The 26428-nt window shown below is 43.9% G+C and overlaps 1 protein-coding gene across 2 annotated transcripts in view; it reads right to left on the reverse strand.

Annotated features, from left to right (window-relative positions):
- The window catches only part of AXIN1 (axin 1), a 186365-nt gene that overhangs the window by 142746 nt on the left and 17191 nt on the right, over positions 1–26428 (reverse strand). The window lies entirely within an intron of this gene.

Here is a 26428-nt window from a genome sequence, read left to right on the forward strand (position 1 = left end):
GCAACACTTTCAGATTCAAATTATATTTGTTTAAAATTTTTCCTCTGTTAACATTTTAGATTAAAACCACAAGAATTTGTAAAAGTTTATGTCCAGATGGTGCTGTTTATTGATGACAGCAATAAATGGCTAAATTTAAGATATCTCAACTCCAATACCCAGCTTTAAGAAGCTTAGTGTGATCCTATAGCACTTGCCTGAACTAGTGCAAGCCTGTGCTTTACAGTTCCTATTGAAACTCAAACAGAGTCACCCTATGTGAAGCATTCATTTTTTTCCACAACCCAAAACTGTGTTTTAGGCAGTGGGCACCCCCATGATTGTTTATAAGGTGAACATAGCAGGAATGCATACTTGTAAAAAAAAAAAAAAAAAAAAAATCACTAGTGTTCTGATTCATACCTGAGGCACATTACATACTACCCTAAATCTACGACATTCAGACCAATCTATGTGACGGAGACATACAGCACATTGCATCAGAATCTAAGGCCTTGTCTACACTGCCACTTACAGCACTGAAACTTTCTTCGCTCGGGGGGTGAAAAAACACCCCCCTGAGCAATGCAAGTTTCAGTGCTGTAAAGTGGCAGTGTAGATAGTGCTCCCAGCACTAGTAGCTAGTCCCCTCACGGAGGTGGTTTTATTACAGCGCTGGGAGAGCTGCGGCAGCGCTTTAACGTGGCTGTGTAGACATACCCCAATACATTTCAATTCCAGGCATGGATTCCAATCCCCAAACTAATAAAACAATACATGTAACCAAAGAAGAAAAGGGAACGCTGCTCCTTCAGGGAAACTGGCCTTATCCTGCTGCTTTGCAATGCAGAAACTTCAGGTGTGCATGGGTATAAATCCTGATGCAGCTGTACCTGCGGGCCAGTGTGTCCAGGCAGCTCTGCAGGAACCATGCCTGCTGCAGGAAAAAGTCAGGCTCCTATGGCTGCTTCCCGGCCTCTTTTGAAGCCACTTTCTTTTCTTGTCCTTCTGTTTGCCTGCTCTGTCTCCCTTTTTAATTCCTAGCAGTCTTTGCAGTAGCTGGCTGAGGGAGCAGCACTTCCAAGAACACAGCTACCCTAAAGTGGAGGAGCCGTGAGCAAAGGGACAGAGCTTCTATCAGGGACTGCATGGCGGTGGGATTTGTGGGTTAGTAGATAACACCTGGGGCAAGTTGCAGGAAAAAGGGACTTCTTCCCACAGCAGGGGCTATTCCTGCACAGCCTCTTGGACCCAAGGGATACCTCTTTAAATTTGTGCTTGACAGCCCATCTGAGTATTGTTAAAGGCTGAAAGTATGGTTGTGCCATCAGAAGTGACTAAGAATGGTCTGGGAAAACGGGGAGTCCCTGGCTTATTATGTGTCAAAGAATTGCAGACTAAGTTTCCTTGGTTTAGAACTCTGTTTTTTCTAATTGCCAGTTGCGCACATCCCACCTGGCATCTCTGAGGGCACTGAAATAACTAACCCAGCTATTATTCACACCTTTGGTTATTCCAGTGCAAGTCTGTGTGTGGACAGACATTTCAGAATAGCTGTCCTATTTCAATTGAACCTCCTTTTTTCTTTTAACCAACTTAAGCAAAATTGAAATAGGACATGGCTGTTCTGAAATAAGGGTGTCCACATGCAGACTTTCACCAGAATAACCAAAGATGTTAATTACAACTGATTTAGTTGTTTTGGTGATGCTTTAAACGTTGGCTGGCTGGCCTGGCTTGGGACATATGCTAGAGTTTAAATGTTGCTTTCCGTCCAGCTGCCAGAGGCCCACCAGAGAGACTGTGACACTGACAGGCCAGGGATGACACCTTGGTAGAAATTCCAGTATCCTCTCCTCCTCCCAGCAACTAAGATGGTAGGGGAAAGGGCTTCTCACTAGGTTGTTACCCCAGACTTCCTTGGTGGGGTGTCCCATCTTCAGCATGTTTACCTTTAATTAGAATGTTCAGTCCTCTGCTACTGGATGTTTGGGGAAATTTGTCAAGCCCTATTTCTGCATGTTCAATATTTCTGACTATAAGTATATACTATTAGAGAGGGTCTCCAAAGTACTTCAAAATTAAGAAGTACTCTGTGCCAATTACTACAGATAAAACTGCCAGTTGTCATTTACATTGTTTAACTTGACCCTCTGGCATACTTCAGATCTCTTCTAAACAAAATGCAACATGTTTACTAAGGGGGAGGATGTGCAAGGTGCCGATGTACAGTGTGCCTGCACTGGAGGGTTTTACCTTGCCAATTAACACACAGCACTGAACACACTGGTACAGGCTAGTCTAGTGTGGACACTCCTCAAATGCTCGTTCCAGGGTACAACATTTGTGGTTTACACTAGGGATGTGCCAAGGGTAAAGAACAAACATTTGCGTCCTGGAGCAAATATCTGGGGAAATTTTCATACTACCTTTTTAAAACGTTTATAGAGGCTATCGTGTAGACAACCAATTAGGAAGTTGGGAACCCAAGTCCTACTGTAAATCAATGAGAGTTGTGGGTCTAATCCCCTTAGGCACTTTTGAAAATCCCACCCTAAAGATGTAATGCCAATGGTTTGAAATGTACACAATTCCTTTGTGACTGTCCAGTAGCATACACTTTGTGCTTGCATAGATACTACTGCTAGTAAAGCAGAGGGCTTTCATTTTGTATTCAAAGCTCAGAACGTTGAAATCTTTCTCTGCATAGCCTGGAAAGAATCTCAGCAATTTAAAACTACAAGAATCTCCCTCCCTCCCTGCCTGCAAACTCTGGCCCATTTTTAGGACAGTCCCTCTACAAGGCCTAATTTCAGCTAAACGTTGCTCACAAACCAATTATTTAAATTATTCACATCTATGTTAGTGCATGCCATGGTTTGAAGAAAGTATTCATTTAGTTACCTCTGTTTTACTGCATAAATGGGACAAATTTCCTCACCCCCTACAAGTCTATTATGCATTCTATTTATACCACAAACATTTGGTGCACAATTCAGTAGCAGCAGGAACAGGTGATGTAATGCACTGTACAAACAACATTCGATTCAAACAGTGGGAAAATAAACTGTATTCTATGGGTTTCTTTGATCAGCTTAAAACAATCAGATTAGAAGTCACAGATAACCCAGTATGTACTGGAGATGAAAGGCCTCTGGAGAAATAAATTACCCAAAGTTAGATATTAAGCAAGATTTCTCTCTCAACAATCAACTTATCTGTGGATAGAAGAGGACTGGCCATGGGGTTTCAAACTCCTGCCAGGCACTTTATTTATTTTTATAACACTGTATAGCTACTCCACCCAGAATGAACTTTGCATTGCACAACACATCAAAGGCACTTTATGGCCTAAATTAAGCAATAAAATTGTTAAGATTGTGTGTTATGCTGAAAATTGGCTGGCCTCTAGTGTGAAGTAAGACAGGAGGTGAATGGCATATGCTTCCTGGAGAAGGCTCAGGGCAGCATGGCCTGGGGTATCAAAGTGTGCGGCACTCTTATATTTAACCTTTTATGGACCAAAGTAAAATACTCTGGGACTTGAGTATCCATTTTAACCCTCTGTCCCACAAGGGATTTTAGCCTTCCCCCCCTGAAGCCTACAGCCTTGTAGCTAAGCCCCAGCAATGACCAGACAGACATCAATACCACTCCTTAAATCTTTCAATAGAGTCACTGTTGACTGAGCTGACTCACTCCCTTCCCCGAGAGCTATTCCACACCATTCCCCAGCTACGGCGTAACAGACCAGAAATAAAACTAAAGCCAAAGCAACTGCATGTTTACGTGTCTTTAGTTTAGTAAAAGGGGATTTTTTTTTTTAAACTTTCAAGTTTTTGTTTAAAAAATTCCTCAAAGGGGACTTTTACTGCTCTCCATTTGCTCCCTTCCGACTTGGCATCCGCGTCATCCACACACTTCGGCAGATGCTGCCATGTGGCCGTGACTTTTAACACATGTTCGAGTGACAAAAGAAACAGAGGGATGTTTAAACCTATTGACTTAGTTTAAGAAAAAATAGAAGTTATAAGAAAAACCCAACTGAAATGTTCTGGTAATCTACAGGAGTGGTCGCAGAGCCATTCATAAAACAGCCTTTCTTGGCACAGTTTCCAGTACTGCTTCAGCAGAGAATGAGACAGCTTTTAACTTTCACTTTTTATTTACCTTCTCTTATTTATTCATTACCTCACAACATTAAGCCCTGACAGTTTACCACATAGGCTGTCTACACTAGCGCATTCTTCCCCCCACCTTCTCCAAATTTCCCCCATAGTTTCTCCAGCAACAGTGCAGGTCAGATCCAGTCTAGATGACCTGCAGGATAGAACCCTAGCAGCCAGTCTACACCAACACTTTCACCTTTGCTACCATAGGAAACCTCAAGAAAAATGTTGTGTAAGTAAGGCCAGAGTGCAACAGAAATTACATTAAACTTTCGCAAGCAGTAGTTGATTCAAAACCAGGAGGTATTCATTCCAAAAGTGTTTTAAAAGTAAAATATAGGTCTGGGAATTCAATTAAAATAACACACACAACCCCTTCTTTAGAATATATTAGCTAATCATGGCACACATGCGCCTTACTGCTGCATGCAGGATGGGAACAAAGCCAAAGGAAAAGCCAAGAGAGCCCACATTGGGGGGGAAAGTAACTAAAGTAGAATGGTCCTGCCTGCAGAATAATACACACGGGGCCAAAGTAGTGGACAAGGCCAGAGATAAGAGGAGCCGGCACACTGACTAGCATGCTACTCCCACCTCTAGACTTCCAGGAAGCCATAGGGAAAGTCCTGGGAAGTTAGCAGTAACTCCCAGAACACCGCTGACAGCTTTTGGTCAATGCTGAGGAATACATTAAAGTATTAAAAAAATTGAAGATATAAATGTCCTTTACACGCTACTGTTTATGCTTTTTGTTCACAATTTGAATTTTTCACTTCTTGGACTGTGAAAACAGACATTTAATGTTCTGCTTTTCTAATATGTTTTTAGTGCATTTACTTCCAGTTTTCATGCATTAGCTCGGTGCTATTGTATTTGGGATTGCAAACACAGCACGTAAATGTTTATTTGTTAAATAACATTATTTCCATTGGAATTTATAAAAAAAAAAAATATTTCTCTTGATAGTTTTTTTATAAAAAGCTGTTGATTAACAAAACCTAATGTTGGGGCTAAATTTGACTGCATACCATTCCTTTAAAATCATTGGGGCTAATGTAGAAATTGGGTACTATCGAAATGAGTGGTTTCCCATTAATATGGATTCATGTTAGGGGGCAATTTTTGGCTTGACTGTGCATAAATTCACAGCTTTTCAAATCTTAAATATCTGATATAAAATCTGGCAGCCCTATTGCAGAACAAAAATTCACTTCCAGGAGAACAAAGTCACTATAACTCTCACCTCCCAGGAGAATGGTGGTATGATTCAGGGATTATGAGTTGATTGAATAAACACAACACCCCATTTTGAAACTGACAAAGTTACATGCCAAGATTCCCATGCGGCGTTCTAAAGGATGCTGTTTGAAGGCTTGTGTAAATGACTCTAAATTACCTGCAATTTGTTGGGAGTTGCCATTTCTAAGTGCTTATTGCCTCTGTGGATATCTGAGGAAGCACTTGATTATCCTGAGCTTGTAAAGTATAATTAGCCATTTTTTTAATTGTTGTCCTCAGTGGAAACAATATAATTACCTGTAGTGTATAGCTTTTTGTTTGCTAGCGCCACAGACAGGAAACCAGGAGAGTCTGCTTGGGATGAGTTCAGGCACTCAGTTATGAAAGGTCGTTTGTACAGGGTGATTTTAAAAGAATTGAGTGCCTCATTTTATTAACACTGGGCCATTACATAGTCCTTTGCAGCTTTCAAAGTCCTTTACATAACTTAAATGTCTGTCAATGTCAGTGCATGGATAACTGTCTCATACTTGATTAAAACATTCACTGTTGACACAAGTGAAATCTTTCAAGATGGCGGCATCTCCTTCTCTTACTTCTCCTGTAATGGGTGAGGCGTTGTGCAAAGAGAGCAGTTCTGGCACAGGCTGGAGAAAGGCTACAGTGTGATTAGTCAGAGCTCTTGCGGATGTTCACTAAAATTGTAGAGGGAAATAAAATAATACAGAAATCAGCAGCTTCAAGAGAGCCAGGGAGTCCAGGAATCCCTCTGGCCCCCATCTCTCCAGGGCGGGGAGAGGGCACAGTGTGGGGCCTGAAAATGGGGTGCAGAGAAGGAATCTGAAAGCCGTACTGCAGCTGCATGGAGGGGACTTCCGTGCCTCTCCCTACAACCATGGCAGCACTATTAGCCATGTTTTCGTCACAGGGAAGGAACTAATTTTAAAATATTATTTTAAAATCTGACAGTGTCCCTTTGAGATATCAGTTATTGTTTCCCATCCCTTGCAGGCAATGGCACCCTTTCTCCTGACTATCACCAGCTAGTGCTTCACGTGTGTCCACTTCACTTGTGTGCATTGCAACTTTCCATAATGCTCACTGAGTCAACAATAGTGAGACACAGAGAAACTGACAGAAGCACCAAGATGTGCATATGACAGATGAGAAGCTGCTATGTATTAATGTATGAATATTGATATGTAGTAATGCTATGAGTATTGTAACTGACCTGGTTAGTGTGGTAAAGTTACATGGTGGGTTATTAGAATGCCCTTACAATTGTACTGATCTAGCTTAATAAGAGGGAAGAGCAAACAGGAAAGCAACACAATAGCTCTAGAGAAAGGCACCCCAATCATGACTTGAAAAACAACAGGGCAAGCTATTAGCTTAAAGGATCCTGTCTCCAAGGAAGATGCCAGCTTGTTTTCTCAGGCTGGGAACTTGAGATCAAAAGAACACTAGAGAGTTAAAAAGCGTTTTCAAGGAGAAGGTGAGTTCACTTATCAGACAATGTCTTCTAGGGAGACAGCTTTAAAGAGGCTGTTTGGTCACTGATGATTACCACTGTCATTGCCCTGGAGGGAACCAAACTGCAGGCTCAGGGCCTAAACTCAGACCTGCTGAGGCATTCACCATTAGTGTCAGGGCCCAGTCTGAAAGTGGGAGAATCGTGATATTCCACCCCAAGAGACAGGTGGCAGCTAGGGGCCTGAGACCTGACAGACAGTGTGCTCAGAGACCAGGAGGGGTCAGAGCAGGGCCGGCTCTGGCTTTTTTGCCGCCCCAGGCAAAAAAGACTCCGGCCGCTCCCCCCCCCCACCAGCGCAGCAGGGGAGGGCGCCGGAGGAGGGCGGCCAGCCCCAGCCGGGGCGCCGCTCTCCCCGGCGGCCGGGGTGGGGGGGGAAGGGAGGGTGCCCAGAGCCCTGGGAGGAGGGCGGAGTGCCCGGCCGGGGCTCCGCTCTCCCCGGCGGCCAGAGCGCTGGGGGGAGGGCGGCGAGCCCGGCCGTGGCCCCGCTCTCCCCGGTGGCCGGAGCACCACACCACGCCGCCCCTATCCAGGTGCCGCCCCAAGCACAAGGTTGGTGGGCTGGTGCCTGGAGCCGGCCCTGGGTCAGAGATGCAGTTTGCTTGCTAACCATGGCACAGAAGTGGGCTGGTACATCACAGAAGGTGTAGAACACCAAGTTCCCTGTCCCAAAAGGGGAATGGTCTAAACAGTAGATGTGAAATGATGGGTAAGAAGGGAGGGGATGGAGTGGCATAAATTGAGGCATCATCGGATCATGTTGCCATCAGCCGCTGTCCTTCTGGCACCCCATCCCCACCCTACTTTCTCAACTTATCACATCTCAAATGTAGCCTGTATACTCTTTTGGAGAGGGAACAAGTTGCTCTATATCATCTGTGAAGCATTAGCCCACTCTGGGGAGCTATCCAGTATTTGCGTGCTGTTCCAAACTCCAATTCAAAGGCTCTCTTCATTACACTTTCTGAAGAGGAAGCCTGAGGCCTTGGCTACACTTAAGAATTCACAGCGCTGCCGCGGCAGCGCTGAAGTGTGAATGTAGTCGCGCCGCCAGCGCTGTGAGAGCTCTCTCGCAGCGCTGTATGTACTCCACCTCTCCGAGGGGAATAGCTTGCAGCGCTGCGGGCGCTGATTACACTGGTGCTTTACAGCGCTGCGCTCGGGGGGAGGGGGGGGCGTTTTCACACCCCTGAGCACAGCAAGTTGCAGCGCTGTACAGCGCCAGTGTAGCCAAGGCCTGAGTATCAGTTGCAGAAGCCTCAAGCACCAACAGTAGTAGTGCAGAGCAGTGGCTGGGAAGCTGCCGCAAAGCATCTTTAACAATATATTTTTCTATAGCTGTTTTTGCCAAGTACTGCCTTTCGTTTCCAAATTCCCTCTCTGCACACTTCCTATTTGGAATTTATAAACTAAAATTTAAGCCATCGGCAGATGAAAATCACTGGACTAACAACAATATAACCCATTGCCTTGGAATGACAGTCTGTGGGGAGGAGAGGAAGGGAAAGAAAGCAGAAGGCAAAAGGATTTTCTGTAGAGGATGAACAACTTGGGGAGACACTTGAAGACCTGAAGACAATCCTTGCAATCTAAATTTACACTCTGGGTCCAGTACTCTATACACTGACCCCTCCAAAGGAGGGAAATGATAATTTACAAATTCTGTTCCCACAACCACTGTATATATAATAAGTAACTTCCTAGAAACAGCCTTCCTTCCCACAACTTTAAGTAGAATGATGTCTGACTTTGGAGTTACTGGTCTTCTATGCCGAAGGCTCGATGTCTTGATGGTGGTACAAATGAACTTTGGGCTTGATAATGGAACAAAAAGTCTCTATCTGGAGACAATTTAATGTCATATGACAAAACAGTTTAGCTGATCTGTAGTTAGCAAGCTAACAATAGATGGTTTATGCTTTCAGGTGCTCGCTCTTGTACTCCTGTTTTTGCCTACTCACAGTGCCCCAAAAAAATACATATAACATTCAGATTTTAGAAGAGGCAAATTTTCCTTCCCTGTTAATTGCTTTCTGTGGCTTGGCAATACCAATGTGGACACTAGGGTGTTCCTGCTTCTGCTGTCCCATCAGGAAAAAGTGGTTTGGCTCCAGTCCCACCCGCTTTCCTAAGCTCACTCCTTAGACTCAGCTCCCAGGATGACTTCCAAGGCTGTGAAATCAAAGGATTAGCCTACTCTGCACTACCTGAGGCTACATGCTACACCCAAATCTACACCCAGGATGGGCTACTTGAGAGGGCTTGGCTGTTGCCAAGCCACAGAAGGCAAACAACAGGGAAGTCGGGTTTGCCTGTAGCGTGGCTGATGGCTCTGACTAGCAGAACCACCAGAGGATGAGAAAGCAAGCCATCACACGGTAGGTCTTCACTGCAGGTCACTTGGGTGATCAGCACCTGGGTCAGCATAGCTTGGGTGTGAGCAGCCACACAGCAAAGCCATACCTGAACTACTGTGCACTCTTATTGGTGCTGCACTCACTTAAGTCTGCAGGACTGCTGGGGTATATCCCACAACTCTTTGTGCGTCAGAAGCTGAGCTGCTCGGATTCTTTCCCAGCAAATTGTGGGAAAACTTGTCTGTCCTTCTGGGCACATAGGAGAATTGTGGGAAAGCACTGGAGGCCTATCAGCATTCAATAGCTTTAGTCTGCAACCTCACTGCAAAGCTGGCAGGGTACTAGCCCGAATGGAAGTCTCATTTGGGTTTTAGCTTATAGACCCGATGAGGCAGCTAGCTTGGGTTGAAAGCACCACCAAACTTGGGTCACAGGTTTGTGTGTGGAGTCAGAGGCAATACCTGAGTAAGCGCCTAGGTTAACTCTGCAGCAGACCCATGGTAGACTGGGGAGGAGAGAGTATGTTTCAAGTGCGGGGGATCCTGGCTTTTCCCCAAAGATTGCTCCAAGGCTAAGGCAAAAGGACTGCCCTCAACTCTGTAATCTTAGCCAAAGGGGTCAAGTCTAGGCAGTAGTGCCTAGCCAAAGCGTGGATGGAGCATCATCAAGTGTCTTCCCTCAGAGTTCACTCACAGGGTATGTCTATACTGCAATTAGACACCCTCAGCTGGCCCATGCCAGCTGACTTGGGCTTGTGGGGTCCAGGGTAAGAAGCTGTTTAATTGCAGGGTAGATGTTTGGGTTTGGGTTGCAGCCCGAACTCTGGGACCCTCCCACAGTTCTAGAGCCTGGGCTCCAGCCCAAGCCCAAACGTCTAACCGCAATTTAACAGCCCCTTAGCATGAGCCCTGCGAGCCCGAGTCAGCTGGCACAGGCCAGCCGCGGATGTCTGATTGCAGTGTAGACATACCCTCTGAAGCTTCACTTCATTCAGCCTAGAAGCATCAACTGCTCCAGTACAGCAAGCCCAAAGTTTTGACTGGGCAATCAAGATTGGATGCTGGCTTACACTGGTCCCCAGTATGGCACTATGGGAAAGAACCAAGGCATTGTCAAAACATAGGCTGATGCCTGGATTGGAGAAGGTCACTGCAGCAGGTACACCACTCCAATTTCTTGGCCAGAAGTTACCGGTGCTGCTATGGCTCCTTAGGTTGTTACTGTTGTTCCAGGCCAATTCTCTGCACTTCTTGGTCCTGAAGAAAAGTTGGAACCTACACACGCTCAGAATTAAATGGTGCCTTAAGCAAGAGTTGCCACCTGCTTCTTCCTGGACAAGCAGGAAACAATTGGGAGAGAGATGGAGGTGGAACTGGAGCCAGAATTCTTTTTCCTAGTGAGATACCACCTGCCTGATGCGCAGCAGAGAAAAGCACAGCTCATCTCCACACTGATGTTGCCAGGACAGAGAAATGTCTGTATTAAAACCCACCTGACCTATCCAAACTGAACCACTTCCCCCATCAGCTCCCTGCTCTCAAGGAAAGTAGATGGGCTTTGCCATGTGCCCTGAAGGACAACGGATTTGTGACATGATATGTTCCCAAGCCCAGCCCTTTACTGGCTCCTCCCTCTTACACTGGGAGCAGATAGCTCAAGCAGCTCAGCTTATGAGAACTTCTGCAGAATCACTGGGAAAGAGGCAGATCCTAACCATTCAGAGCTTTTCAGGTCAACACCTACCCCCATGAACTGGGAACTAAAAGTGCCAGCAGGCTATATGGCACACATGCAATATGTCCCCTATGGGAAACCCCACGAAGAGGGCAGGCAGCTGCATTCGGCACCACCTGAAGCTGCTGAGTGTTCCGTAAGGTGCAGCCGCATACAGAGTGGCACTGTTGTAACTCAGTCAGGAGTCCCTACCCCAAAGAAAAAGCTGCCAATTGCAGATGGATAGAAACATTTGCAAACGCCTTGTAGGATGAATGAAAACCAATTTTTTATTTAAATCAGATTTTTTAAATTTAACTTAAATACAGGAAACCTATTTCACATCAAATTTAAAATTGACAACCTATGTTAAGGCTTAAACATCTTATAGTCTATTACAATCATTTAAATTAAACACAAAATATTACTAAAGAGCACATGCCGGTATTTCTTGCCAAGTTTTAAAAAATGTCCAACCCCTGAGCTGGTGGTGTAGCTAGAATCAGAGTTTGGTGCAGCGCTAGACCAGAAGAGGCTACTGCTGTCAAAAGTTGAAGGTCCAAATAGAATATTTTCTTCATTTCAGTTTATTCAATTCATTCACTTCAATGATTAATTCATACAAAGGTAAGAAAACAGTTGGGAGTTGAAAAGGCAGAAAAACTTGTTTTCCTGTTCCAGTCTATGAATAAAAATAGGCATCAGAGGGTGAGATCTACTAGTTCTAAAATCTTGAAGAACACATCGTGACCAGAAATAATGAGTTGAATTCACTAACTACAGATAATACTTCCTATGTTTAATAAATCAGTTAGTCGTAAATGCAAAGCATTTTTGTTAAACATTTTTCCTTCCATAACCAGCATATTTAAGATAGTATTATTTAATTAAAAAAATTAAAATGTTGGTTTTGGGCATTTTAATTGAATTCCAATTTCCATCCAAATACACAAACCACAAGGAAAAAAAAACAATCAGCCAGTAAATAAGAAATGCAACATTCACTGTTTTCTAACATAATAAAAAATGTAAAAATGAAGAATCTGAATAAATGTATATTAAGCTATATAACTGTTTAAATAAATGTGTATAGATATAGTATAGCCTCCTGATTAACAAAAAGCACCAAATTTAGTGTACAGGTTATATTTATTTTTGATACTGTCTCGCATGACTTTCTCATATACAGGCTAGTGAAATACAACCTAGATGGATCTACTATAAGGTGGGTGCATAACTGGTTGGAAAACCGTTCCCAGAGAGTAATCATCAGTGGTTCACAGTCATGCTGGAAGGGCATAATGAGTGGGGTACTGCAGCGATTAGTTCTGGGTCCGGTTCTAGTCAATATCTTCATCAATGATTTAGATAATGGCATAGAGAGTACACGTATAAAGTTTGTGGACGATACCATGCTGGGAGGGGTTGCAAGTGCTTTGGAAGATAGGATTAGAATTCAAAATGATCTGTAGAAACTGGAGGAATGGCCTGAAGTAAATAAGATGGAATTCAGTAAGGACAAATGCAAAGTACTCCACTTAGGAAGGAACAATCAGTTGCACACATACAAAATGGGAAATGACTGCCTAGGAAGGAGTACTACGGAAAGGGATCGGAGGGTCATAGTGAACCACAAGCTAAATATGAGTCAACAGTGAAAGACTGTTGCAAAAAAAGCGAACCTTATTCTGGGATGTATTAGCAGAAGTGTTGTAAACAAGACACAAGAAGTAATTCTTCCGCTCTACTCTGCGCTGATTAGGTCTCAACTGGAGTATTTTGTCCAGTTCTGGGTGCCACATTTCAGGAAAGATGTGGACAAAGTGGAGAAAGTCCAGAGAAGAGCGACAAAAATTATTAAAGGTCTAGAAAACAGGACCTATGAGGGAAGATTGAAAAAATTGGGTTTGTTTAGTCTGGAAAAGAGAAGACTGAGAGGGGACATGATAACAGTTTTCAAGTACATAAAAGGTTGTTACAAGGAGGAGGGAGAAAAATTGTTCTTCTTAACCTCTGAGGATAGGACAAGAAGCAATGGGCTTAAATTGCAGCAAGGGATGTTTAGACTGGACATTAGGAAAAACTTCCTAACTGTCAGGGTGGTTAAGCACTGGAATAAATTGCCTAGGGAGGTTGTGGAATCTCCATCATTGGGGATTTTTAAGAGCAGGTTGGACAAACACCTGTCAGGGATGGTCTAGATAATACGTAGTCCAGCCATGAGTGCAGGGGACTGGAGTAGATGACCTCTCGAGGTCCCTTCCAGTCTTATGATTCTATGATTTGCAAATCAACATGTTTCACTGGTTACCAACCAGTGAGAATCAACCTTTCTTTAATAAAATAACTAAAAAGTGCAAATGCAAAACACAATTAAAATTGATGATTCAAATCAAGGCTGCCTGATTGTTGATTTAAATTATGATTAAAAACAGTGATTTAAGTCACTTTGACTTAACTCAGTCCACCCTGATACAATGTGGATTAGTGCCTCTGAGTATTTTAGAGAATTAAAAATCAAGATACTGAATCTCACTTTGCTAGGTGTTAGACAATACTCCAACGCCTGGATAAATCAGAGGAAAGATGTTGCAACGCTCTCCATACCCTTGAAAGGGATAGGAAGGCTGGGTGGGAGGGAGTTCTGAAACTGCCCATTTGTCAGGTTCTAAGTAGACTCCCCTAATATCCTTAATGCTCTTCTCTTGCCCGCTCCCATTGCCACTATAGCTCATACAAAGACAGATCCTGGTGTAGTCTCAGAAAATATGAATGAAATAAAACTAGATCATAATGCAACAGGTAACTCAGCCACAGTGGACTATGGCTACACTAGGCTTGTCCCCCCACATCTGCAATTTCTCCAACAGTACGAACAAGGTCACTTGTGTAGGTCAACTACTGGCATTTTTAACATCACATAGCCTAACTCTACACAGAGCTGGCTTAGATGAAACATTTGTTAAAATGCTGGCAGATACTCCCCACATCTACTATAGCACTTCCACCGTTGCTTTGACTGGTGGAGCCACACCGGTGGAAATTTTAAAGAAAAAAGCTAGTGCAGAGAAAGGTGTGTAAGATTTACCTTAGAAGGGATTTATATCTGGAGCACTTACCCTTAAGAAACTGCTGAGACAGCCATTTTCTCAGGTGTATAAACATCCCAAGCTGTAAGTGCCAGGCTTGCAAGAATTTTCCCCCCAAAGCTTAAGAATAAATGCAAATGTTTTAAAATAATTATGGATGAATCATTCTGAAAACTTTCTACACTTCACCTTCAGTTACTGACACCAACTGTGCAGCTGTTACTAAATTACCCGTGCCCACCTACATACACACTGTGGAGAGGACACCCTCAAAGCTGTAACTAGCTAAGTACTTCGGGCAGCAGGAAGCCCAGTTTCTGAGTTACAGATTGTGTGTGTAAAATTCACTGTGGTGTATAACAGTGTGATCACAGTGGTTAGCACAGTAGAGTTTATTATTATGGAAAAAGAACAGAGTCACAACTAAATTTCCATTACAAGCCCAATTTTGGTCTCTGCACTGAAATCTACAAAAAAAGAATACTGGCATCAAAATTGGTAGGTTAGGTCAGGTCAGGGGACAAGGTAGAATTGTTCTGAGAAATGAAGTCTACCAGGCCCTGGGAGGCTGCTACTGAAAACTGCACCCTGATGAAGTTGGCACTAAGGCCCATCTCCAAGCATTTGAGAGAATTCAACAGTTTCTTTAACTGTCGAGTGCGGTCAATCTGTAACAAGCAGAGAATTTTTTCAATTTCCCCAAAAATGGTACAGTCATTGTAGCATGACTAGCATGACTACTTTCCAGAATGTAGCATAGTCAGTATCATCTGAAATGCTCCAAGTCTTTGCAGGACACTGGAACCTGTCACAGTTGGTCCTCTATTGCCAGAAGCGGATTAGACTAGCAATGGACATGGTCACTAGTTCTGGGAACCACAGCCTCCATTGCCAGTCCAAGGCTACAAGGAAGAAGATTCATGGAGATTGGGCAATCTTCTGCAATACTGTCTAGCATGGGCCAGAGAGGAAGGATGATATACACTGGCCCAAAATTCCAAGAGAATGCAAATGCATCTGTTATTCTTGATCTGGGCTCCTTGAACCTGCTGGAGGATTTTGTTTCTTCTGGAAACCTGCCTGTATCTTGGGCCATGCTATACTCAGCTGCATCCTGCTCATCCAGTCTTTTATACACTTCCGCTTTCTTCTCACCGGAATAGCCAACAGGCTGAGAGATTTCACTCTGTCCAAGAAATGAGTAGCTGTATTTCCCTTGGTCATATCTTGGTTCCCACACCCCCTTGCCCTGTAGCAATGTCTGACTCACTCTTGCAGGGGTGTTCTTATTTTGTTGTGAAAGTGCAATAGTACAAATCTGAGGACTTTGGTATCCATTCTGTTTATGGATCACTTTCTCTCTGCCAGAGACCACCTGACTTGCCTTAGTGGGCACCCCAACGCTGTAAGCCAAAATCTAGCATAAACACTTTCCATTCTCAATGGCTCAGGGGATACCGCCATCCCCAGGTTTCCTGTGATCAGACACCATCACACTTTTCTTGAGAAAACTAGTCATTTGCAACAGTTTCTGATTCTGCTTTTGACTGCGCTAACAGAAACAGTTGCAACCCTCTTGTGAAATCTGGGGATAAAGAACAACTTCAAGGCTTGGTGCCACTGAGCACAGGACTTGAAGACAGCTGCAACCAATGCACTTCTTGTGGTGTGACAAAGCTTGCATCCAGTGTCACAGCTTGATCAGTTTCTCGTAAGTAAGAGATTCATGCCCTTCCCTGGTGTTGAACCTTACTTCCAGGATTAGTGGATCTTGGGAAGGCTGCTCTTCATCCTCTTTATTATCCCTCCATGTGATTCGAAGATGTTGCAGATTTCCATGACTGACAGGTTGATTTGTCTATTCCAATCTGGCTCTGATGAGTCAGTCATTCAAGAACAGGTGGGCACATCTCTTCATATACTCAGCTGCAAGCAAAAGCAAGAGTCCTCATGGCTGCAGCCAGCCCTAGGGATAGTACCTAATACTAACCTGTTAGCCCACTATACCAAACAGGTACCTCTGATGGGAGTGGAGGCTGGGTATGCAAAAGCACGATGAATCCTGGGGTCCCCAAGGTCACAGAAATTGGCCTTAATTCAGCAACAACTGACTGACTTCAAGGGCTCCACATTGAAACTTGGGATGCTAAAAGAGGAATTGACTCTTTTCAGATTCAGTCCTCATTTTGTCACTGGGATGGCAACAGACTGAATTCCTTAGCCCCTCTGCTGCTCCAGGACCAGTATGATGACTATAACCCAAAGTACATGGCTCAGTGTTTCCTGTACGCCTTCCTGTTTAGCCACCTTGCAGCAGGGTGACTGAAGATGAAAGTCACATCTTTTCCAAGGACACAAGGCTCTGTAGCGGTTAAACCTTTCTTTTCTGTTATACTGATCTGGGGTCATTGGAGTAGACAGTAGGACTTCGCTCTTCTGAATGTGCTGTTAAACTGTGTGCCTCTGGCTCATCCCATAGGCCTGTCTCATGGCAGACCCAGATTCTTTGGAATTGTTAGAACTTTTCTAGCATCTCCACAAGTAGGAGTCTGCCTAGAAAGGTAGAGTAGATCATTTGACTTTAGGGCACATATCTGCTCCATCACTTATTGCTTCAGCCACAGGACCCTCCTGGCTAAGATCAACAAGGCAATACAGCATGAGCTATTTTTGATCACATTGAATATGACCTTGCAGATGAAAGGGCATGCCTAACCAAGCAGCCAGAGCACCCTGGCTAGTTCCGACTGCTTGTCCTCACATTCCTGGGGACTCCAGAATCTCTGAAACCATCTTACTGCCACTCTGGATGCATAGGCACCCTAAACAGACATTTACAGGAAAAGCCGGATGATTCTAACAGTATCTTCAGGGACCCTGCAATTTCTCTCTCCAAAGGCTCCTTCAGGGCTGCTCTCCTCTGACAGCATTGACATTGGTCTAGCAACCATGGAGATGGGAATATCACCTTTTGGGTTCCCTAGCAAAACCTTTGCATTTGCAGGTCAGGCAGGGTGGGTGATGCAAAGCCTTGACTGTCTTGAGGGGGATGAATCCCTGTTTGAAATGCACGACTTATTATGTACCTTTTTCTCTGTGGGAGGGTGACCAAGCAACAGTTGCAACAGCTCATATGAGGAAAGCAGCAAGCCTGAGCTCTTGCTCTGCTGGCATTTCTACCTCCAGGTCAGGGGTAGGCAACCTATGGCACGCGTGCCAAAGGCAGCACACGAGCTGATTTTCAGTAGCACTCACACTGCCCGGGTCCTGGCCACCGATCCGGGGGGCTCTACATTTTAGTTTAATTTTAAATGAAGCTTCTTAAACATTTTAAAAACCTTATTTACTTTACATACCACAATAGTTTAGTTATATATTATAGACTTATAGAAAGAGACCTTCTAAAAACGTTAACATGTATTACTGGCACACGCAACTTTAAATTAGAGTGAATAAATGAAGACTCGGCACACCACTTCTGAAAGGTTGCTGACCCCTGGTCTAGGTCATCTAAGTTGAAAGGTGGAAGAATCCTCCTTTTTTCAATACACACAACTCACCTGTCTCCTGGGACTGCCAGTCTAGGATGTCCCTTCCTTGGGCAAATTCTCCTCTTCCCACACTGCTTTCCCCTCTTCTGATGCCTGATCCCAACAGCTGGGATGGTGAACATTGCCCTTTCACTGTGTGTGTGCTGGACAGGGGGTTGTTTTCTCTTCTGCTTCTCCCTGAGGGCTTGGAAAAGAGTCCAGGAGCTCCGCTAGGTTGGGGTTGGGCTGCCCCGAGGGTCCAAGCAGGGGGCTTGTGATTGAATGAGGTTGAGAAGGGAGCTTGAGATGTCCCTCCACCTCTGTCCTCTTCCCCAGACCATATGATCAAGGAGCCCGCATAAAGATGACCATATAACAACTGGGGGCAGGGGAGACACTTTACACCTACCCTGAGCTTCCTTTCTGCACCCTGGGAATTGCTACTTCCATGCACATTGGACCCTGCCTGTCTCCTGTGCTTCCCCGGGGGTCTATCTGTGAGCAAATGCATAGCTGCTTGGCTACCACCTCTCAAAGGGGTGATCTGTGGGTGATCTGGTGCAGGGATAACTGTTGGAGTTGCAGTGTTCCTCCCCTTCCAAGCCTGGGCTATAGTGCTGCAAGTGGGAGTCTCCTGCACACAGAAACCATGGAAGGCTACAGCCACTCTGCTAGGGAAGAGGGCAGCAGTTTGCTGGCACCAGGGCCAGTTCCCAAGCAGATTCCACATGCCTTGCTCTCCCGCCCCACTCTAGGGCATGCGCAGGAGCCATTCTTTTGATTCCCTCTAAGGCCTAACTATTGGCCTAAGGGCAGGGCAGGGCAGTGCCTGCATCTGCTCTCTTCTTCCTATTCCCTGAGCAGGAGGCATTGTGGGGCCTGTGACCTGGGAGGATGTAGCCGAGCCAGAGGGTAGTTGGAAACTCTGCAGCACATACCTCTTGGGTGCTATGCTGAAGGTTCTATCCATTGGGGGCTCTCTGCTGGTCCGTCGCCCCTAGGTGTGGGGATTCTTCAGAGTCCAAACCTACACATACAATTCAGGCAGAAGGATCTGAAAGGGGTGGGGGTGGGTGTGCACACATGCAAATATATTTTGCTACTTGATTCCCTAACTCTGATTTGAATACTGGCCTTCTTTCCCCCCTTGTGTGTGTGGGGTGGTGGGATGGGGTGGAGGGGTAGTTATGCCTAGAGGAATCAGAACATGTTTATGGCCTGGTCTTTCTTGCACTGCTCTGGCACAGTGCTGTCTGTGAGGGGGAGCAGGGGAACCAGGCACTGAGGATTACCCCCTGTGCCACACTCCATGAAGGTGGGCAGGGGAAGCAGTGCGGATTTCATTTATTCCCTCTTCCAGAGTTCATCCCTATAACCTTGTTTCAGAATAGGGAGCACAATTGGGTTCAGAGACTGCTCTGAAAATATGTCCAGTGGCTAGCCATCTCCCTGGCCTCAAAGATTCTGGCTTATTTGTCTCTCCTCCCACACATCAGCCCTTCTGGGTCTCAAGCCTGGGTTCCCAGAAGCTCTACCCCCTCTGCTGCAGGGGATCCACATGGGCCAGGTGGGTCCATGTTTCCCCTGGAGTTCTCAGCCTGGTATATCAGTAGGGATCCTCGAGGGAAGGGAGGGGGAGGGAGGGAGCTTGCTATACAAGCGGCAATAGGGGGAGGAAGCTGGGCTGGAGGCACCTTTCTGCACTGGTATTGGCAGCATCCAGAGCCCATGGGGAAGTGGAGAAGCAAGGGGAGGAGGTAACTGCTCTTCTGGCTTCATTCCTCTCATAGAAAAGGGGTGAGGGAGGCCTTTCCCAAAACCTGACTGCCTAGAGGAGAGGGGCTGAAGCAACTCCACCTGTCTTGGGCTGTGAGGGAAACTGCACTCTGCCCACAGGGCCAGCCAAGCTCCCCAGCGAGAAACTTGATAAGGGGGCAACAGGAGAGACAGACTCTTTCTTCGGCCTCTGGCTTTTCTTGGCTTAGCTCACTCCCTCAAGCTTCCGGGGCACCAGCCACTGCAAACACTTCAGAAGGGGAAGCAGAGCTGAGGGGACAATCACTCCAAAAATCAAAATGCAGACCTGGGACATGGCTGGGAATTAGACAGAGACAGGACTGAGCCCAATTGTTCTTCTGAACATTTGAAGTGAAGTTTGGAGATTCCCCTCTGAAAAGCTCTGCAGCAGGGAGGGACTGCAAAGAAAACTGGGATCTTCAGGGGACAGGGCCTTCCCTAGTTGCCAGAGACTGCCAGGCTGAAGTACCCATTGGAACAGTTCTGTGGACCTTACCACAAAGAATGATTCTTCCTAGCCTTGAAATCTTAGCTATTCACATGGGAAGAGGACCCAACAATGGAAATTGAGCGAGGCAGACTGCCTTTGCAACACATAGGGGTGTAAGGACAGCCCTAGTTGGAAGGAAATCTAACTTTGATTCCTGGTTCAGCCACACGCTTCCTGGGTGACCATGGGCAAGTCAATTAGTCCCTCTCTGCCTCAGTTCTCCACTTGTAAAGTGTGGTGATATTTCTGAGGAGAACACCCATCAATGGTTGTGAGGTGTCAGCGATGAAAGCCCAGTAAGTACCTAAGATAGCAAAACCCAATCTCCACATCTCTGTTTTTTGGATTTCTACCAAGGTCCTGTCTCTGGAACCTGCTTAGGGGGATTCATATGTTGCTACTGCAACAGGTGGAAAAGCAGCTCTCTCCCCAACTCTCCAAATAAATGACTTGCTCATCATGATATATGAAGTCTATGGTAAAGCGCTGGACAGAGCCCAGTCCTCCTGGGCCCCAAGCCATTGCCGAACCATACAACATCTTTGTCTTTATCTTCCTTCCAGCACTTGCACATGATGGAATTTAAATATAGTGACTATCATAAGAGAGGTGATTATTGCCTGGAGCAATTCAGCTTTGGCAGGGTCATTTCAAAGACTAAGTGGATGAGGTTTGATCTTCTGCCATATCAAAGACCTAGGTTTTATCCCTAGCTCTGCTATAAGTGACCTAGTGAAATTTCTCTGATATCTTGTCTGTAAAATTGCAGGGAAGGATAGTTGCCTCTCTCTAGGATAGGGATATAAGGCTTTGGTCAATAATAAGAGCTTATGAATTGCACAAATATTAACAGCAGTTGTAAGAGGAGAAATCAAGCAGCAACATCACATTAGAAGGTGAAAACATCAATAAAGTAGAGAAGTTCATCTACCCAGACAGCACCAGAGTAGTCAATGGAGACCTCAAGAAAGAAGTCACATCAAGGATAGGAACGGCATCCACAGCATTCACTAAACTCAACAAGATATGGAAATGACAGGTATTCAGCACCAGAAAAAAACCAAGAATCTCAGTGCTAACATATGGGTATGATAATGGGAGATGTGCCGAAGTGTTCAACAGAAAACGAGACAACTTCAAAAATAAGCGCCTATGAGAGATCCTGGGTGTTGGATGGAAAGACTTAATCACCAATGAAGAGATCAGAGAAATCACCATCCAACTGCTTGTCTCCACTAGAAACAGAAGGAAGCGCTGGTCATATCTGGGGCATGTACTCCAAATACCCACATACAGACTCCCACATGGAGTCATCAAATGGAAACCAACTGGTGTGAAGAAACATGGGAGTCCAAGAGAAAATTCAAGAAGAACTCTTTGTAGGTAGGGCAGAACAGTTGATCTCAACACCATGGAGCAGATGGAAGCAGGAGCGGATGACAGAGAGGAACAAAAGATTAATTTCCACCCTTTACACCAACATTGACATGGGGAGGATGTAAACGTAATGGAAGACGAGACGACTTGACTGCATGTCTTCTCTCAGGCCTCCCAGTATAAAGGATATTTTTTGGTTGGGAAGGGTCTCTCCCTTTGCTCTCTTTCCTTTGTGCTTCCCAGCCATACATTGCTCACAGAAACTCAGTGCACCACTCCGCAGATCCAGAAACAAAGTCTAATAACTTTTGAATTATTGTGTTTTGAGGCCTAACAGATTTCAGCTGAGCAGTTCAATGATCAAAGTTTTCTGAGATACTGCCTATAGTTCCAAAGACTCCCAATCTCTGCAACAAAAAGTATTAAGAAAGCAGGTATTCTAAAGAAAGAGTTACGTCTCAAGAACCCCTTAACCAAATGACCCTAAATTTGCACCACAAACTCTACTCTGGGCTCTGGATTTATATCAAGTCAATTTGACTACATATGTGTATTTTAAAGAACTTTGCAAATTCAACTTTACTCAGAAACCTCTGCAGCCTTAACTACTAATTGCCTCATAATAGAGAAAGACTTGGGACAACATGGTAAATAATAATACTGAGTTATGAGATATTGCTTTATGCAGAAGATGACCTGCCTACCAATGGTAACATCTTACAGAACTGCTGAGTGACTACTTAATGGAAAATGAACCATGGTAAGTTTCATACGGGCAGAAAGATGAATGAGGAGACAGATTTATCTCAGAATGTAATTGTAACCTTGTTGAAACATACAGATTTGGCAAAGGGAGGTTCATAAATGTCCATGGGGTTTCACTGTAGAACTGAAGAGACCCTTGCTTTGCAGTGAATAAAGAAAGACTCAAGAATGATAAATAACATAGGACCTCAATTAAGATAACATTTTTTCCTATTGTAGTTGAGAGAGATCAAGATTCTCATATGTCTAGCCGGACAAGGAGAAAATTCTGCTTAGAGCAGGAAGTGAGGCAGTTTATCCTCATGAATGTAAAAGCATGTTTTAAAATAACATTATACATGTCTTTTTAACATTTTTGGTTTTTAGGCATCTAACAAACAATTAAGTCTAAGGGGGTTAACAGACCCTTTAAATGATGGAATTTACTGTTCTTTATTTCAAAAGATTCACTTCACCAATTTTTGGCAACTGTAGGTTTGTCATATTAATGCTAGGATAGCAATAGAAATGTGACCGTTAAATTAATTATTATTACTGGGGATATGATTTTTGAAGCCATAACATATAAATATTGCATTTTTAGAACAAAAATTGCTTTTTTGGTCAACAGATTGTCACTAAAATAGCTGTATATTGTTGGGGGCTTGGTTCAACAGCAGAGGTACCTATTTTGTAGATTCCCAGGCTACAGAACTGCATGTTCATGCTAGGTAGACTGTAATTAGTTAATTACTGGCATTAGGCTTGATGACGTTGGACTTGTTTAATAGCCTATACAGACAGTAGTGTAGCTGCTCCTCCAAACATGGGTTAACTACCAAATTACCACCATTAAAATAAACTGGAAAAGTTATGACAGTCCATTGTCACTGAAGAGTTTCATAATAAGCCACTGACTGTAACTACCCCCAACCAACAGCAGAGAAATACTTGCACACAGAGAACACACTTTATACTGTCCATCAGGGCAGGGGAAAAACTAATTGCTGTTTTAGTTTGCAGCATACTAGTTTTAGTATGTCCGCACTTGCCAAATAAGTGTCAAATTCTTTCAGAGAGATGTTCCGAATTACACATACAACCAATTTGGCTTTTTAATCATTTCAATTTCTGTGACTAAAACCCTTATAGCTGAACAAAAGAAAAAAAAAATCTCTCCATACTGAAACATTATGCCTAGCTTCACAGACCATACCAAATTGTATGGGTTCTTGCTTTGTCGTCTTCACATATTCCATTTAGAACACATAATTAACCTCAGTTTCTATCTAATTTCAAATCTTTCCACATAGAGAAACCAACTAATCCAGTGCACTCAGTGGCAGATTGCAAATTAAATCATTACTACAGCTCCCACCTGTATCTTAAAAAAATACGGGGTTCCTTCTTTTCAATGACTAACTGTAATTTCTTAAAAGATTTAAGGATGAACCTGATAATCCAGAGATTATATTTCTATAAACTATTTCAGGTGTCAGTGCCTCTGTTAAGAGTCTTCTTAAAATGTCACTTTTCTGCACTAAATGAATGGCCACTTTTCAAACCAGAATTTTCTTTTCCCGCTAAATATTTAGGAGTATTTTTTTTTAAATAAAATGTACAGCAATTGCTTGATACAAATTAATCACCCACATTTTACCTCTCTTAGCTATGGTGATCTACATAAACTGCAATCAAAACAACAAAAAGGAAAAAGTTTTGGGGGTATTTAGCCCAAAGTTTATCTATCTGTATCTGCCCTGAAGATGTCAAAACATGAGCAATGGCCTCTAGTCACTGCCATGCCATTTATTTATGCATTCATTTGTAGTGGCGGAGGCATATATAATATAATAAAATCCAAACAAATTAGAATTGTCCAAAATTGACTCCACCCATCCCCACTGAAATCACTGTCCTCTAAGAGGTGGATCTTCACTGACTTCGGTGGTGTTGTGTGAGAGCATAGCCATTGCAGGAAGGAGACTTAAGACTCTCCCAGCAACCTATTCAACCTATGAATTACGGCTTTGCAGCACAACTTGATAGTTAATACATCCACACTCCGACCGACCAATTAAAGAAAGCGAGTTACAGATGCAGTAACTGCACGAACGTCCTGCATTCTGAAATTACACAGGGAAAATTAGCCCCCTATAGCCACAACAAAGAACATCTCCAAACAGATAAACCAAAGTTAAGGTTGAACTGCAAGGCACGTAAATGTACCATATGGCCCACTTATTGGGTATATTCAGCACAGATTTCTGGGATTGGATCAATTTTCATTTAGCTTTTCAGTACCCATCTTTTTTGGAAATTGCACAGAATTCAAAATTACTCCAACTATGTTTCCCAAATACCGGACTCTGGGACTTGTGTCAACAGAATTGTGGGAAAGCGGAGGTGGACATATCACTAGAAATGTACACCTTTTAGAAATGTGCATGAAGCTAGGTATCAAATCAGGCAAAGCTTCTCCATGAAAGGTAAGACATCCTTTAACAAGGAGTTTACGGTATCAATGTATTGCTAATTTATGAGCTTCAGTATGTGACAACAAACCCAGGGATACTAGAAATGGAGAAGCTAGTCTAAAACCAATTTGGAAGACTAAGACATCATTTAATTCTATTTAAAATACTTGTTTTTTAAAAATGTAAGTTTTGTGATCTGAATAAGATTCAATGCAATCCTTGCAAGGAAAGGTACACATTCAGGGAAGGGGGGAGGGAGATAACATTGTCATTGCTTATCAAAACAGATGGCCAGAGGTTTGCTGTCTCTCTCTCTAAAAAGAAACCCAAATATCAATCCACACCCAAACAACAACAGATGAACTATTTCTTCAATTCAATTGATGAATAAGAGCTTGTCTACATATAAACACTGTTCAGGTTTACATAACATCAATTTTTAACTCAAAGCCGAGCAAAACCTTGTAACAACACACTTTACATTGTTGATATAAGTGTGTCCATGCAGGCGCTCATATCAGTTTAACTACATCAATTTAAAAATGGGTTTTAATTAAACCAGTTAAAACAAGGAGTCCGGTGGCACCTTAAAGACTAACAGATTTATTTGGGCATAAGCTTTTGTGCGTAAAAAACCCACTTCTTCAGATGCATGGAATGAAAATTACAGATGCAGGCATTATTATACTGACACATGAAAAGAAGGGAGTTATCTTACAAGTGGAGAACCAGTGTTGGCAGAGTAGACTAACACGGCTACCCTCTGATAGTTAAACCAGTGCAACTTGATTGTACAGAAGGGCCTCTCAACTGGAAGGAGATACTCTTCTAGCCAGGTGTATATGGAACAAGTCTTTCTTGAGCACAGCTCCTATCTGATTTTTTAAACCCAGCCATTGATCTAGTCAGATCCCCAAGTTATGCCTTCAGCTTAACAATGGTGGTTGAATGCTCCCAATTCTAGAGACAGACATAATCGCCACCTTCACTTCCAGTTGTTTCTCCTTACCTACCAGCATCACCCCCGTCTTGTTCAATGGAGCCTCAACCAGCTCCATGCCCCAATCGCCACCACATGCTGGAGCAACTGAGATAAACACTAAGCTGGTTGTCATCAGCAGATTGAAAGCATTGCTGACCAAGTCTCCTCATTAACCTCCCTACTGATCCCACATATATACTAAGTTTCAGAGTAACAACCGTGTTAGTCTGTATCCACAAAAAGAAGAACAGGAGTACTTGTGGCACCTTAGAGACTAACAAATTTATTAGAGCATAAGCTTTCGTGGACTACAGCCCACATGCATCCGAAGAAGTGAGAGGGAAGACCCTATTCGGACACAGACTGGCTAACCTAGTGAGAAGGGCTTTAAACTAGGTTCGACGGGGACAGGTGAGCAAAGCCCACAGGTAAGTGGGGAACATGGAGACCGGGGAGATGGGTCAGAAACGAGAGGGAGTGTGGGCTATATTGGCAGAGAGAAAGGAGAGTCAGGAAAAAACTGGGAGGAAAGATCAAACCAGTATTTTAGATGCCTATATACAAATGCGAGAAGTATGGGGAATAAGCAGGAAGAACTGGAAGTGCTAATAAATAAATACAACTATGACATTGTTGGCATCACTGAAACTTGGTGGGATAATACACATGATTGGAATGTTGGTGTGGATGGGTACAGCTTGCTCAGGAAGGATAGACAGGGGAAAAAGGGAGGAGGTGTTGCCTTATATATTAAAAATGTACACACTTGGACAGAGGTAGAGATGGACATAGGAGACGGAAGTGTTGAGAGTCTCTGGGTTAGGCTTAAAGGGGCAAAAAACAAGGGAGATGTCATGCTAGGCGTCTACTACAGGCCACCTAACCAGGTGGAAGAGGTGGATGAGGCTTTTTTCAAGCAACTAACAAAATCATCCAAAGCCCAAGACTTGGTGG

This window comes from Malaclemys terrapin, chromosome 10 (assembly GCF_027887155.1).
Source record: "Malaclemys terrapin pileata isolate rMalTer1 chromosome 10, rMalTer1.hap1, whole genome shotgun sequence".
Classification (NCBI taxonomy): domain Eukaryota; kingdom Metazoa; phylum Chordata; order Testudines; family Emydidae; genus Malaclemys; species Malaclemys terrapin.